The sequence below is a fragment of the Pinus tabuliformis genome, chromosome J (assembly GCF_031772625.1).
Source record: "Pinus tabuliformis cultivar Carrire ecotype Pingquan chromosome J, CPIR1, whole genome shotgun sequence".
Taxonomy (NCBI): domain Eukaryota; kingdom Viridiplantae; phylum Streptophyta; class Pinopsida; order Pinales; family Pinaceae; genus Pinus; species Pinus tabuliformis.
The window spans coordinates 728,442,995-728,455,722 of NC_142295.1; the positions used below are offsets into that span (position 1 = coordinate 728,442,995).

A 12,728-nucleotide genomic window follows, 5' to 3' on the forward strand; every position below is an offset into this window, starting at 1 on the left:
GGAGGTGTCTCTTGTCTCTCTCTTGAAGCAGATGGACTTGAAAAGATTGAACTTCGAGCTCTAGCTAAAAACCTTCCTCTAGAATCTCTAGCTCTATGCATGTCATTTTTTTTATTTTTCTTCAAGTCAAGTTAATAGTTCTTTTTCTGATCTTCCAGGTCACTCTAGGTGCAAGAAGAGAGCATACTCAAGAAACTACTAAATCAATAACTTTCTCCTTTCTGATCCTCCAGATCACTTTGAAGTGCAAGAGGAGAGCATACTTAGATAGGCTATTAACTTCTTTCCTTGAAAAAAAAAATTTGTGTTTTTTTTTCTAAGAATATGGCTACTTAATTTCACTTCCCCGGCAACGGCGCCAAAATGTTTAGTCAATTTAGTGTTGTCTAAATTGCTAGTATTAATTGTCAACCCGGGGCTCGTAAGCTGATGAAGTGAAGGTGTACTATATGTACTTAAGTAACCTCTTAGAGTTTTCTTATCGTTGGGGGTGTTGTTGTGGTTAATTATGTTCCTAAGATGGAATGATGATTTATAAACAAGTGAGTGATGGTGTGTGTGTAGTGTGAATCCTAAATGGGTGAGAGTGTGTGATTAGTGATTTTTAACTACTTGCTTGGAAGGAAATGCTTGAAAGAAATAAATGACTTGAAAGATCTTGAAATAACTTTGAAAGCAAATAACCACTTCCAATGGCACTAGACACCATTCATGCAGCTGCAAATAAAAGAAAAGAAAGTCACTTTTAAAACCAAAGATAAAGATTCTCTCTCTCTAACTCGCTGCTTCAAACACATGTACTGTGTAAAGCACGGAAAGAAAGTAGCTTAAGTTGAATTAGAAAAGTGATTAAAAATGAGAAAATCTGCTTTAAAGACTAGTGATAACGTTTTGCTCTTTCTAACTCTCTACTTCAGCCATATGTACTATGCAAAGTATGATTAGAAAGTAGTGAAAGAATAGTCTAAAAAGCACTCAAAGCCAGCTGCAAGTTAGTGGTATTCTGATCTTAAAAGATAACAATTTATGATAGAAGATCATTCATGTGTTAGCAGCTCTTTGAGAAATAAGATTAAAAATCAGCTATAAAAACAAAGGCAGCAACTTGAATCTGTCAACTTCAAATACCATTAGTTTGTAAAGCAAACACACACACATAAAAACAAATCCCGGGCTAAAAGAAACCTGCAAAGAAGTAATACTGATCAGCTTGAAAGAAAAGAAATCAAATAAATGAAACTATACATGCTTAAAGGAATGCTGAATGAGAAAATAAGTAAATACTGAACATAAAATACTTTACAGAGGCTAAGATGAACAGGGGCCCTCTATTCATTCAGCCACAAGAAAACTCAGAGATCTGGAAGCTTCAAAACAGCACTATGTCTATTCCTTCATTTGCAAAAGTGTACAAAACAGAGTGCTAGAATAGCACTAAAAAAACAGAGTTCACAACGCTCTTAAAATTAACACAAGTTCAGAAATTACAACTGATAAAAAGTCCCTTGAGCGTACGCAGACGCAGCTATTTATAGGCATTTCTAGGATAGCCTAACACGTACAGCTACTAACTGAAAAACAACTAACTGTAATGCGTAATTATGGTTCCTGGACACATCATACGGCTGCGTGGATGAGCTGGTGCTTCTGTCGTCATGGGCAATGAATCCCATGTTGGATCATGTCCCCTACCATCTGCAAAACGTGGACAAGTCACCGTTTAAGCTGACGTGACCTAGCAGCTCACAATCACCGTTAAACAGCCTTTAGTTGACCGTAACTTGACCAGCTTTGACCAGGGGTAAAGATGACGTGGATGGCTGGAAAAATGGGACAGGAACCTCGAGCACGTTGATACCTAAGTGCCCATGTGGCTCATCTGGCAAACTGACACGTGGAACCTTGCGTTTAACAAAAAGGCTGCAGGATCATCAGATAGCTGCGGGATTCCTGCAAGTATGTCAAAATCTAAACAAACAGTCACCCATTAGCAAAACTTACTTGATCATGCCTAATGACACCTAATGTAATGATCTGGGTGGTTTTACAGTGAAAATGAGGCAAAAGTGAAGAAAAGCTGAGGAAAAACTGAGGGAAATGATAGACAAGTAGGTGTAAAGTAGAGACTCTACATACCCCCACTACGAGGGTATTGCATGTCCTCATGCAATGAAAACACAGCTCAATCCATCTGCTGGGATGCCTCTGCTAGGACATCCAACCTCCTCTTCTTCCTCTGTGTAGAGGTATTGACTTTTGGTCTTTTGAACAAGCATCTGAATTTCAAATTGATTAGTGCTCTGTTTAGCCTTCTACATTTCTTCTTCAGTTCACTGCTTTTCTTTTTGCAGACGGCTAGGTGCAGCATGGTGTTATTATGAAGCATTTTGTCAATGTTTGCTTGTTCCTTCAATTTCTCATTTTCCTGCCTAATGTGGCGATTTAGCACTTCAAGTTCAAAGATCTCTTGTTTGAGTACATCTATTTGCTGCTCATGAGGTAGGATATTACTTGGACCAGCAGTGGTCTGCTCCAATGTTTCAAAATAATTGTATGCTTCTTGCTGCGCTGGATCAATCATTGGTGATTTTCTTGGACTGTGTGCATGCTCAATTTCTGTTTCAAACTCCTGCTGAAATGGACTGTCCTCCCTTGGAGGGGTAGCTTCATCATGTTGTGGACTACCTTCAAAATCTGATTTTATAGCACCCTTCTCAGGTGTGCTTAGATCAATGAAAAGTGTCCTTGTGGTTTTATCTTTATTCTGCAATCTGCTACTCCTTCTTACAGTGGCAACACTCTGTGTTTCTCTTTGTGCCTTTTTCCTTGGTTTTTGTACTTTTACTTTCTTGGAGAGGGCAATTTTCTCATGGAGTTTAGCTAACCTTTGTGCTAAGGGCTGGCTATCTTTTTCTTCATCACTAGAATGCTCTGGAGTCTGATAAGTTTCTTGAACTATGGATTTTCCCTTGTCTTGCTTTTGTTTCTTTTTATCTTCTCTTCTCTTTTTGGCAGCTTCTTTGGCAAGTTCAGAGAGGGTTTCTGAGATAATCTCTTGAGCACTGTCCACAGTAGGTTCAGGCTCAATCTCATGTTCAGGATGATGTACTTCTATTTCCTCTACAGTCTGTCCTTGGACAGTTCCCTCTAAGATATCAGTTTCAGGGGTATCCTCTTTTCTTTTTCTTCTACTTTTTCTAGGCACAGAGGTTTCTCCAGCTTCTTCAAAATGATTTCTCACAAGGAATCTCTCCCAGGTGTCTCGTTTGGCTTTTAATTGTTCCTCCACTAACAACTTGACAAGACTATGATGACCAAGATATGCTTCAATGTTTCGTGGATTCTTTTGAGCCATGGAACACATTTTTCTAAGGCTTTGGAATAGAAAGTAGGGAAGATTTATATCATGTTCTCCTTGAAATTGCAGCATAATTTTACCATGATAAACGTATAAAACCCCAAATCTCCCTTCACATGTGAAAAACTTTTGCACTAACAACAGTAAAATTTTCCATTCTTCTTTAACATGAGAGACAGGGATTCCTTTGGTGAAGATACTTGTGTCCATACCTGGGTTTTTAAAAATCTGCTTCCATTGTTGATCCTGGACTGCCCGGTTTTTGAACCACCATTCTCCGGTTTGTGGAAGAGATGTAGCTTTTGCTATGCTCCCCTCACTGACTGCAAATGTTAAATCACACACCTCCACTTGACTGTCTTTATCTTTGAATGACCTTGCAAAGGCTTTTGTTACTTCCTTGTGGTAGCCTTTAAACTTCTTGATGCACTGTAGCCAATTGGCTTTTTGCAATGCCTCCTCAACTTGAGGATAAGAATTTCGAACCTTCTGGTTCAGCCCTTAAAAGTTTTCCCATTGACCCTACGGCTCTGTCTTAAAACACGATTTTGATGGTGGCTTTACACAGAAAATCCTCGGCTCTTGTTCAGAATTTTATGGAACAGAGGATGTATGGGTTCAGCAACAGCCTTAGACTCAGAGAATTTACGGCTTGAACAGAGTTAAATGGTGGACAAACAGTGTGAACATAGTGAAACGGTGGCTTTACTGGCTATACGTATTCACTGTTTCTCAGAATGAGCAGAGAGGAAAAACAGAGTATGGTTTATGGAGGCAATCGTAGTGAGTGAAACGGAATGAGGGAGATGAGAGAATGGAACAGCGTGAAATGGAGTGTTATGAGCGTAGAGGGTTTCGAAATAATGAGTGAAACGGCTAGATTCTCAGATTTCGGTTGTAGGTTAACACATGGCTGTGGGATGAGGACTGAGAGAGTCGTAATACGGTAGGTTACGTCACTAGGGTACGAAAGCCTTAATGACAGAAGCAGCCGACGGTGATTTTCGAAATCGTGGTTATCATGAACTGATAGACGTGGAGGATTCGTGGATATGTGGTCGCATGGTAGAGAAAATGGGTAATCATTACAATTAATGGCCAAAAAGACATAACCCAGAAAATTCTGCGTAATGAAATAACTATAGGTTTAAGATTTAAAACGTACCTCAGATCCGCGTTTGATTTGCTTTCTGATAATTTGCCACTAACCCTTTGTCAACTTTATTGCTATTACATGATTCTTTCCTACTTGTCATTGATGATTTTTGAACTGTAAATATTTCTCAGACAGACTGTGTTTCTCTGTGCAGGTGCAGAGGGCTGCAGAAAGGCTAAATGGCTGCAGAATTGCCAAATAGCTGCGGGAACTGCAATGGTGCCCTTCAGCTGCACAAAATAACTTTAGTTCCTGAAAAAAACTTTATTAATGAAATGAAATGGAATGAATGAATGGATGAATGGGTGGAAAACAGTGAGGTGAAGTGAGGATGGTGAGATGGAATGAGATGGTGAGATGGAATGGATGAAATGGCGAAATGAGATGAGAGAGAGATTTTTTTTTTTTGGAAAACATGAGGTGTCAGGTGACCCTGATTTTCACCTTATGTTTTCTGCATGAGACTGCCAATCAGAGATTGGTTTTCAGGCTCATACATTTATTCTTTTTTTTTTTTTTTTTTTTTTTTTTTTTTTTTTTCATTGAAATTGAAAGAAACAGAGATTAGGCTGATGGAGGAGAAGAATTCTTCTCCACCAGCCTCATTTCAGAATCGCCTTGGAACAACTTAACAAACTCCTCTTTTGAGAGTGGCTTGTGGTAAATTTTCAACCGGTGGCCATTCACAATAAAGGGAGTTTGAAGTTCATCAATAGTCTTCACTCTAACTGCTCCATTATTAAAGACTTCATCAATCTCATATGGCCCAAGCCAATGAGTTTGAAATTTTCCTTTGAAGTCCTTAAATTTTGAATCAAACAAGAGTGCCCAATCACCCTTTTGAAACTTTTTTTTTTTTGATATGTCGATCATGCCATTTGCTTCTTTGGTGTTGAACTAGATCGGTCCTTAGAATTGCATCTTGTCTCATTTCATCTAGTTCATTTAACTGGTCCATTCTGTGCTTCTGGGCTTCTGATAAGCTCATCCCCAATTGAACTGCTGTCTTGAAGGTCTTGATTTGGAACTCAATGGGAAACAGGACTTCCTTCCCATAAACAAGTTCATAGGGAGAATGTCCTGTGGTGTTCCTCCATGTAGTTCTATAGGCCCATAAGGCTTCAGGAAGCCTTTCCGCCCAATCTCTTCTATGAAGATGAACAGTCTTTGTGATGATGCTTTCAAGAACTTTATTTGTAGATTCTACTTGACCATTCGCTTGCGGATGGTATGGAGTAGATGTTCTATGCTTGATCTTATACTCCTCCATCAGCTTCTCCATCATTCTTGATGTAAATTGGCTCCCCTGATCTGTTACAATTTCTCTTGGGACACCAAAACGAGTGAAAATATCCTTAAAAAGAAATTGAACAACTGAATTTTCAGTAGCAGAAGTCAATGCTATAGCTTCTACCCACTTAGTAACATAATCAGTACAAACCAATATATATCTGTTTTGCTTGGATGGCGGATTAATTGGTCCAACAAAATCTAGAGCCCATTTCTCGAAGGGTTCGATGCATACCTGTGGCCGTAGTGGCATTTCATTTGAAAGAGTTGGTCTCCCAACTCTCTGACAACTGTCACACCTTTTAACATATTGCTTTGCATCCTTAAAGAGAGAAGGCCAATAATATCCTAATGAAAGGATTTTATAAGCAGTCCTCTTATCAGCAAAGTGTCCGCCACAAGGTTCGTCATGACATGCCTTAAGGATGTCAGGCATTTCATCCTCCCGTACACATCTTCTGATCATCAAATCTGGCCCTGTTCTGAACAATTCATTAGAAATCCAAGAATAATGTGAACTATCCTGAATGATTTTCCTTTTCTCATTAGGAAATAAATGTAAAGGTAACTTTCCAGTAACTAAATAATTAGCAATATCAGCATACCAAGGGGTTTTGGTAGTTACTGCAAACAAATACTCATCTGGAAATTTATCCTCTACAGGAGAGTCCTCATTAGTGTTTTGGATTCTAGACAAGAAATCAGCTACTGTGTTCTGTTTACCTGGTCGATCTAACACAGTTATGTTGAATTCTTGTAAAAGCAAAAGCCATCTTGTAACTCTACCATTAGTGACTGGTTTGTTCATGAGGTATCTAATGGCAGAGTGATCAGTGTGGACAAAGGTTTCATAGCCGGTTATATAGTGTCTAAACTTGTTTATCGCATGAACAACGGCTAGAAATTCCTTTTCAGTAACAGTGTAATTTAACTCAGTGGGAGTCAAATTCTTACTTGTGTAATAAATGGCATAAGGGATCAAATCCTTTTGTCCCAAAACAGCTCCTAAAGCTGTATCTGAAGCATCAGTAGAAATGTGAAAAGGGAGTTTCCAATTTGGACCCCTTAGAATGGGTGCTTCAGATATTCTAGTCTTTAAGGCTTCAAAGGCAGATTGACATTCAGGATCCCACTTAAATTCACAATCTTTAGTAAGGAGTTTGAAAAGAGGGGATGCTATCTTAGTGAAGTTTTCAATAAATCTTCTATAATAACCAGTAAATCCAAGAAAACTTCTAACATCCCTTTGGCAATTAGGAATAGGTAACTTAGAGATGACTTCGACTTTAGATCTATCAACTTTGATTCCATCTCCTGAAATATGATGTCCTAAAACAATCCCTTCAGTAAACATCATAAAACACTTTTCATGACTTAAAGAAAGATTTGTTTCCTTGCATCTTACCAGTACTTTTTCCAAATTTGCCAAAACTTCTTCAAATGTATTACCATAAACTGTGAAATCGTCCATGTATACCTCTACACAATCATGAATCAGATCTGAAAAGATTCCTAGTACAGCCCTTTGAAATGTAGCGGGTGCATTGCACAATCCAAAAGGGAGTACTCGGTAGGCAAAAGTTCCCCAAGGACAAGTAAATGTGGTTTTGTCTTGATCTTCAGGTGCTACCTGAATTTGATTGTAACCACTAAAACCATCCAAGAATGAGAAATACTTTTTACCTGCTAAAGTGTCTAGTACCTGATCAATAAAAGGTAAAGGGAAATGATCCTTTAAGGTTGCTTTGTTCAATTCTCGATAATCAATGCAAACTCTCCATTTACCATTCTTTTTGGGCACTATAACCAAGGGAGAAACCCATTGGCTATCTGAAATGGGGTAAATGAAGTTTACCTTGAGCAATTTCTGAAGTTCTTCTTTCACAATTTCCCTAAGATTTGGATTCATCCGTCTTTGTGGCTGCCTAATAGGTCTGCTGTTTTCTTCAATATAAATGTGATGAATACAAGTCTCAGGGTCGATTCCTTTCATGTCAGTGTATTCCCATGCAAAGGCAGTGGAATGTTTTTGCAACAGTTTAGTTAATTCTTCTTGTTGTAGTCTTTCCAAGTTCTTGTTAATGTTTAATGTTTTTCCTGGAAAGATTTCAACTGTAGAACTACCAAACTCTTCCATTGAGAAGAGAGACATCTGTCTAGAGGAGAGATATTCAATGTCTGCATCTAACTGAAACTGTGAAGAGTCATATTCTAAAGGTATCTCAAAATTTTCTAATGTATTTAGAATTTGACTGTCCTCACTAATCTCAGAGATGGTTAGAACAGGTTGAAGGGTATCCTCATCATCAATCCACTCATCTTCTCCTATTTCTGTTATTGCCTTTGCGGGAGGATACAAGTTGAATTTCTTGGTAGAATTACCATCTGATATGTACATGTCCCCAGACCTACAACTTATGAAAGCATCAGCTGTGGCCAGCCAAGGTCTTCCTAAAATAAGAGGATGTCCTCCTAGATTGTTCTTGGGAGTTAAAATCATAAAATCAACTGGATATTCCCAAGAATCTAGAGAGACAGGAATGTCTTCTAATACACCATCAGGTTTAATGATTGATCTATCTGCAAGTTGCAGCAAAGTAGGTGTAAAGAGAAGGTTAGGAAGCTTTAACTGATCCATGGTCTGTCTACTCATGATGTTGATAGCGGCTCCTAAGTCAATCAAGGTATTTGGGATTTCAACCCCATTAATATGAGTTTTGACAATAGGACTACCGGGATCCACATACTTTTGCATGGTAATCTTACCCATCATAATGTCTGCAATTTTTCCAACTAGATGTATCCTTTTGGTATCTCTGGTTCTTTTTATTGTTTTTTTCAAACTCAACTCCTTTATCGTCTTTGCTAGAATGGGAATCTCCTTAATGGCTGTTAACAAGGGAATCTTGATACAGACATTTTTCAATTCATCTAGAAAGCTATAGTCAGGCAACCAAATCTGCTTCTCCACTCCTTTGTCAATTTGCAATCTTTCAGGAAAAGGAGGAGTAGTTGAAGATGTGGGTTGCTCAACTAAGGGAGTTGATTCTTTTTCTTTTTGGGTTTGAAGTGATACTTCAGAACCTTTATTGACTTTGAGAGATTCTTCCTCAGAAATGCTTGGTTCTTGAACACTTGTGGAAGGTTGATCTAAGATTCTACCTGATCTGAGTTGTACTTCATTGAGAGGAACAACCATATAGGTAGGGAATGGTTGACCTTCCATCACATAAGCATTTTGAGGGTTCCTATTATTTGGGTTTGGTAATGGCTGAGAGGGAAGTTGATTTGACTTCTGCTGGGTGAGTTGAGAATTTTGATTTTGTGGAGGAGTTTGTTGTTGTTGAGGGTATGGCAATGATAATTGTTGACCTTGATTTGGAAGTTGGGGAGCTTGCTGATTCTGAAATGATGGAGGATATTGATAGAATTGAGCAAGTCTCGCATAAGGATTTTGCATGCTTTGCAACCATGCTTGAAAAGCATTTTGTGGTTGAGGCCAAGGTTGTTGCCAAGGATTCCAATTTGGTTGGGATTGAGAATTCATAGAGTTGTTAAACCCTTGATTCTGTTGTCCTTGCCAAGGTCTCCTTGCAACAAAACAGAGAGATTCAAGTGTGTTTGGATCCTCTTGAAAGACTGCTTTGAGGCCAGGGATTGAAGGACAATCCTTGGTCTCATGAGTTTCTGAGCAAATGACACATGTTTCTACAACATTTGCTTCCAAGGGACATTCCCTTAAAGCATGCTTCTTTCTACACTTCGGGCAAAAAATGGTCATAGCCTCAGCTTCTGCTTTTTGTTTGTTTTGGATCTTAAGGGTATCAATTTGTTCACTAAGACTCCCTAAGATGTCAGTTTTAAATTCATCAAGCATACTGCCGATTTCAGCCCTACTCACGGATCCTGTTGCAGATTTATTTGCCCTAAGGAGAGAAGGATCTCTAGGCCCTTTTTGAGTTTTTGATTTGCCCCTTGAGAGATGGATACAAAGTTCTGCTATATCATTGAGAGAAAGTTGAGAGATATCCCCTTTCCCCATCATGTTTAAGATATCTATCCATTCATCCCTAATGGCTTTTAATAAGAGGGCTTTTAAGGTCTCTTCATCCAGGCTACTCATCTTTGCTCTTTTTAAGTTATATTGAAACCTTTCAAGCAAATCTTCTAAGCTCTCATCTTCTTTTTGCATCATTTTAAATACCTCGTCCTTGTGATTAGTAGGCATACAATAGTCCAAATACCTATCCAAAAAGGTTTGTTTCATTTCATCCCAAGTCCTAATGGATTGAGTAAGTAACCCCATGAACCATTTCAAAGCTTGATCTTTTAATGTTGAGGGGAACAGCTTGAGTTTCTGAGTATCATCCAGATAGTCATAGGTTCGACACACAACTTCAAATTCAAACAAGAATGTTTCAGGGTCCTCAGTTCTTAACCCATGGAAATTTGGGAGGACGGATGGTGATATGTTTTTCATAGTGGCTCGGGAATCCTCATTAACAATGGGAAACCCAAATGAATTATCCCCATCTCTATTTCCTCCTCCAATGGGACCTCTACCTCCTCCATTATTATTGTTATTTCCTCCTCCTCCTCTACCTCTACCTCTACCACCTCCTTCTTCCTCTGCCATGATGATTCTCCTAGGGATTTCAAAATCTTCTGGTTCCTCTACAAAGGGTGAATGAGAAGAGATTTCTCCTTCTTCTTCAGGTGAGTCTATTTCCTCAATTACAATTGGTTTTCCTGTAGGAGAAAGAGAAGAGTCTCTTCCTGGTTCAAACTCAATAGAAGATGTAGGAGAATCAACTCTAGGCTCTTGAATTCCAAGAATTCTAGGACTAGGAGTTTCGGTTGGAGATAAGGGAGGTGTCTCTTGTCTCTCTCTTGAAGCAGATGGACTTGAAAAGATTGAACTTCGAGCTCTAGCTAAAAACCTTCCTCTAGAATCTCTAGCTCTATGCATGTCATTTTTTTTATTTTTCTTCAAGTCAAGTTAATAGTTCTTTTTCTGATCTTCCAGGTCACTCTAGGTGCAAGAAGAGAGCATACTCAAGAAACTACTAAATCAATAACTTTCTCCTTTCTGATCCTCCAGATCACTTTGAAGTGCAAGAGGAGAGCATACTTAGATAGGCTATTAACTTCTTTCCTTGAAAAAAAATTTTTGTGTTTTTTTTTCTAAGAATATGGCTACTTAATTTCACTTCCCCGGCAACGGCGCCAAAATGTTTAGTCAATTTAGTGTTGTCTAAATTGCTAGTATTAATTGTCAACCCGGGGCTCGTAAGCTGATGAAGTGAAGGTGTACTATATGTACTTAAGTAACCTCTTAGAGTTTTCTTATCGTTGGGGGTGTTGTTGTGGTTAATTATGTTCCTAAGATGGAATGATGATTTATAAACAAGTGAGTGATGGTGTGTGTGTAGTGTGAATCCTAAATGGATGAGAGTGTGTGATTAGTGATTTTTAACTACTTGCTTGGAAGGAAATGCTTGAAAGAAATAAATGACTTGAAAGATCTTGAAATAACTTTGAAAGCAAATAACCACTTCCAATGGCACTAGACACCATTCATGCAGCTGCAAATAAAAGAAAAGAAAGTCACTTTTAAAACCAAAGATAAAGATTCTCTCTCTCTAACTCGCTGCTTCAAACACATGTACTGTGTAAAGCACGGAAAGAAAGTAGCTTAAGTTGAATTAGAAAAGTGATTAAAAATGAGAAAATCTGCTTTAAAGACTAGTGATAACGTTTTGCTCTTTCTAACTCTCTACTTCAGCCATATGTACTATGCAAAGTATGATTAGAAAGTAGTGAAAGAATAGTCTAAAAAGCACTCAAAGCCAGCTGCAAGTTAGTGGTATTCTGATCTTAAAAGATAACAATTTATGATAGAAGATCATTCATGTGTTAGCAGCTCTTTGAGAAATAAGATTAAAAATCAGCTATAAAAACAAAGGCAGCAACTTGAATCTGTCAACTTCAAATACCATTAGTTTGTAAAGCAAACACACACACATAAAAACAAATCCCGGGCTAAAAGAAACCTGCAAAGAAGTAATACTGATCAGCTTGAAAGAAAAGAAATCAAATAAATGAAACTATACATGCTTAAAGGAATGCTGAATGAGAAAATAAGTAAATACTGAACATAAAATACTTTACAGAGGCTAAGATGAACAGGGGCCCTCTATTCATTCAGCCACAAGAAAACTCAGAGATCTGGAAGCTTCAAAACAGCACTATGTCTATTCCTTCATTTGCAAAAGTGTACAAAACAGAGTGCTAGAATAGCACTAAAAAAACAGAGTTCACAACGCTCTTAAAATTAACACAAGTTCAGAAATTACAACTGATAAAAAGTCCCTTGAGCGTACGCAGACGCAGCTATTTATAGGCATTTCTAGGATAGCCTAACACGTACAGCTACTAACTGAAAAACAACTAACTGTAATGCGTAATTATGGTTCCTGGACACATCATACGGCTGCGTGGATGAGCTGGTGCTTCTGTCGTCATGGGCAATGAATCCCATGTTGGATCATGTCCCCTACCATCTGCAAAACGTGGACAAGTCACCGTTTAAGCTGACGTGACCTAGCAGCTCACAATCACCGTTAAACAGCCTTTAGTTGACCGTAACTTGACCAGCTTTGACCAGGGGTAAAGATGACGTGGATGGCTGGAAAAATGGGACAGGAACCTCGAGCACGTTGATACCTAAGTGCCCATGTGGCTCATCTGGCAAACTGACACGTGGAACCTTGCGTTTAACAAAAAGGCTGCAGGATCATCAGATAGCTGCGGGATTCCTGCAAGTATGTCAAAATCTAAACAAACAATCACCCATTAGCAAAACTTACTTGATCATGCCTAATGACACCTAATGTAATGATCTGGGTGGTTTTACAGTGAAAA

At 38.5% G+C, this 12,728-nt stretch overlaps 1 protein-coding gene across 2 annotated transcripts in view; it reads right to left on the minus strand.

Moving 5' to 3' along the window:
* The window catches only part of LOC149228804 (uncharacterized), a 296,527-nt gene that overhangs the window by 212,392 nt on the left and 71,407 nt on the right, over positions 1–12,728 (minus strand). The gene's annotated exons all lie outside the window — the stretch shown is intronic.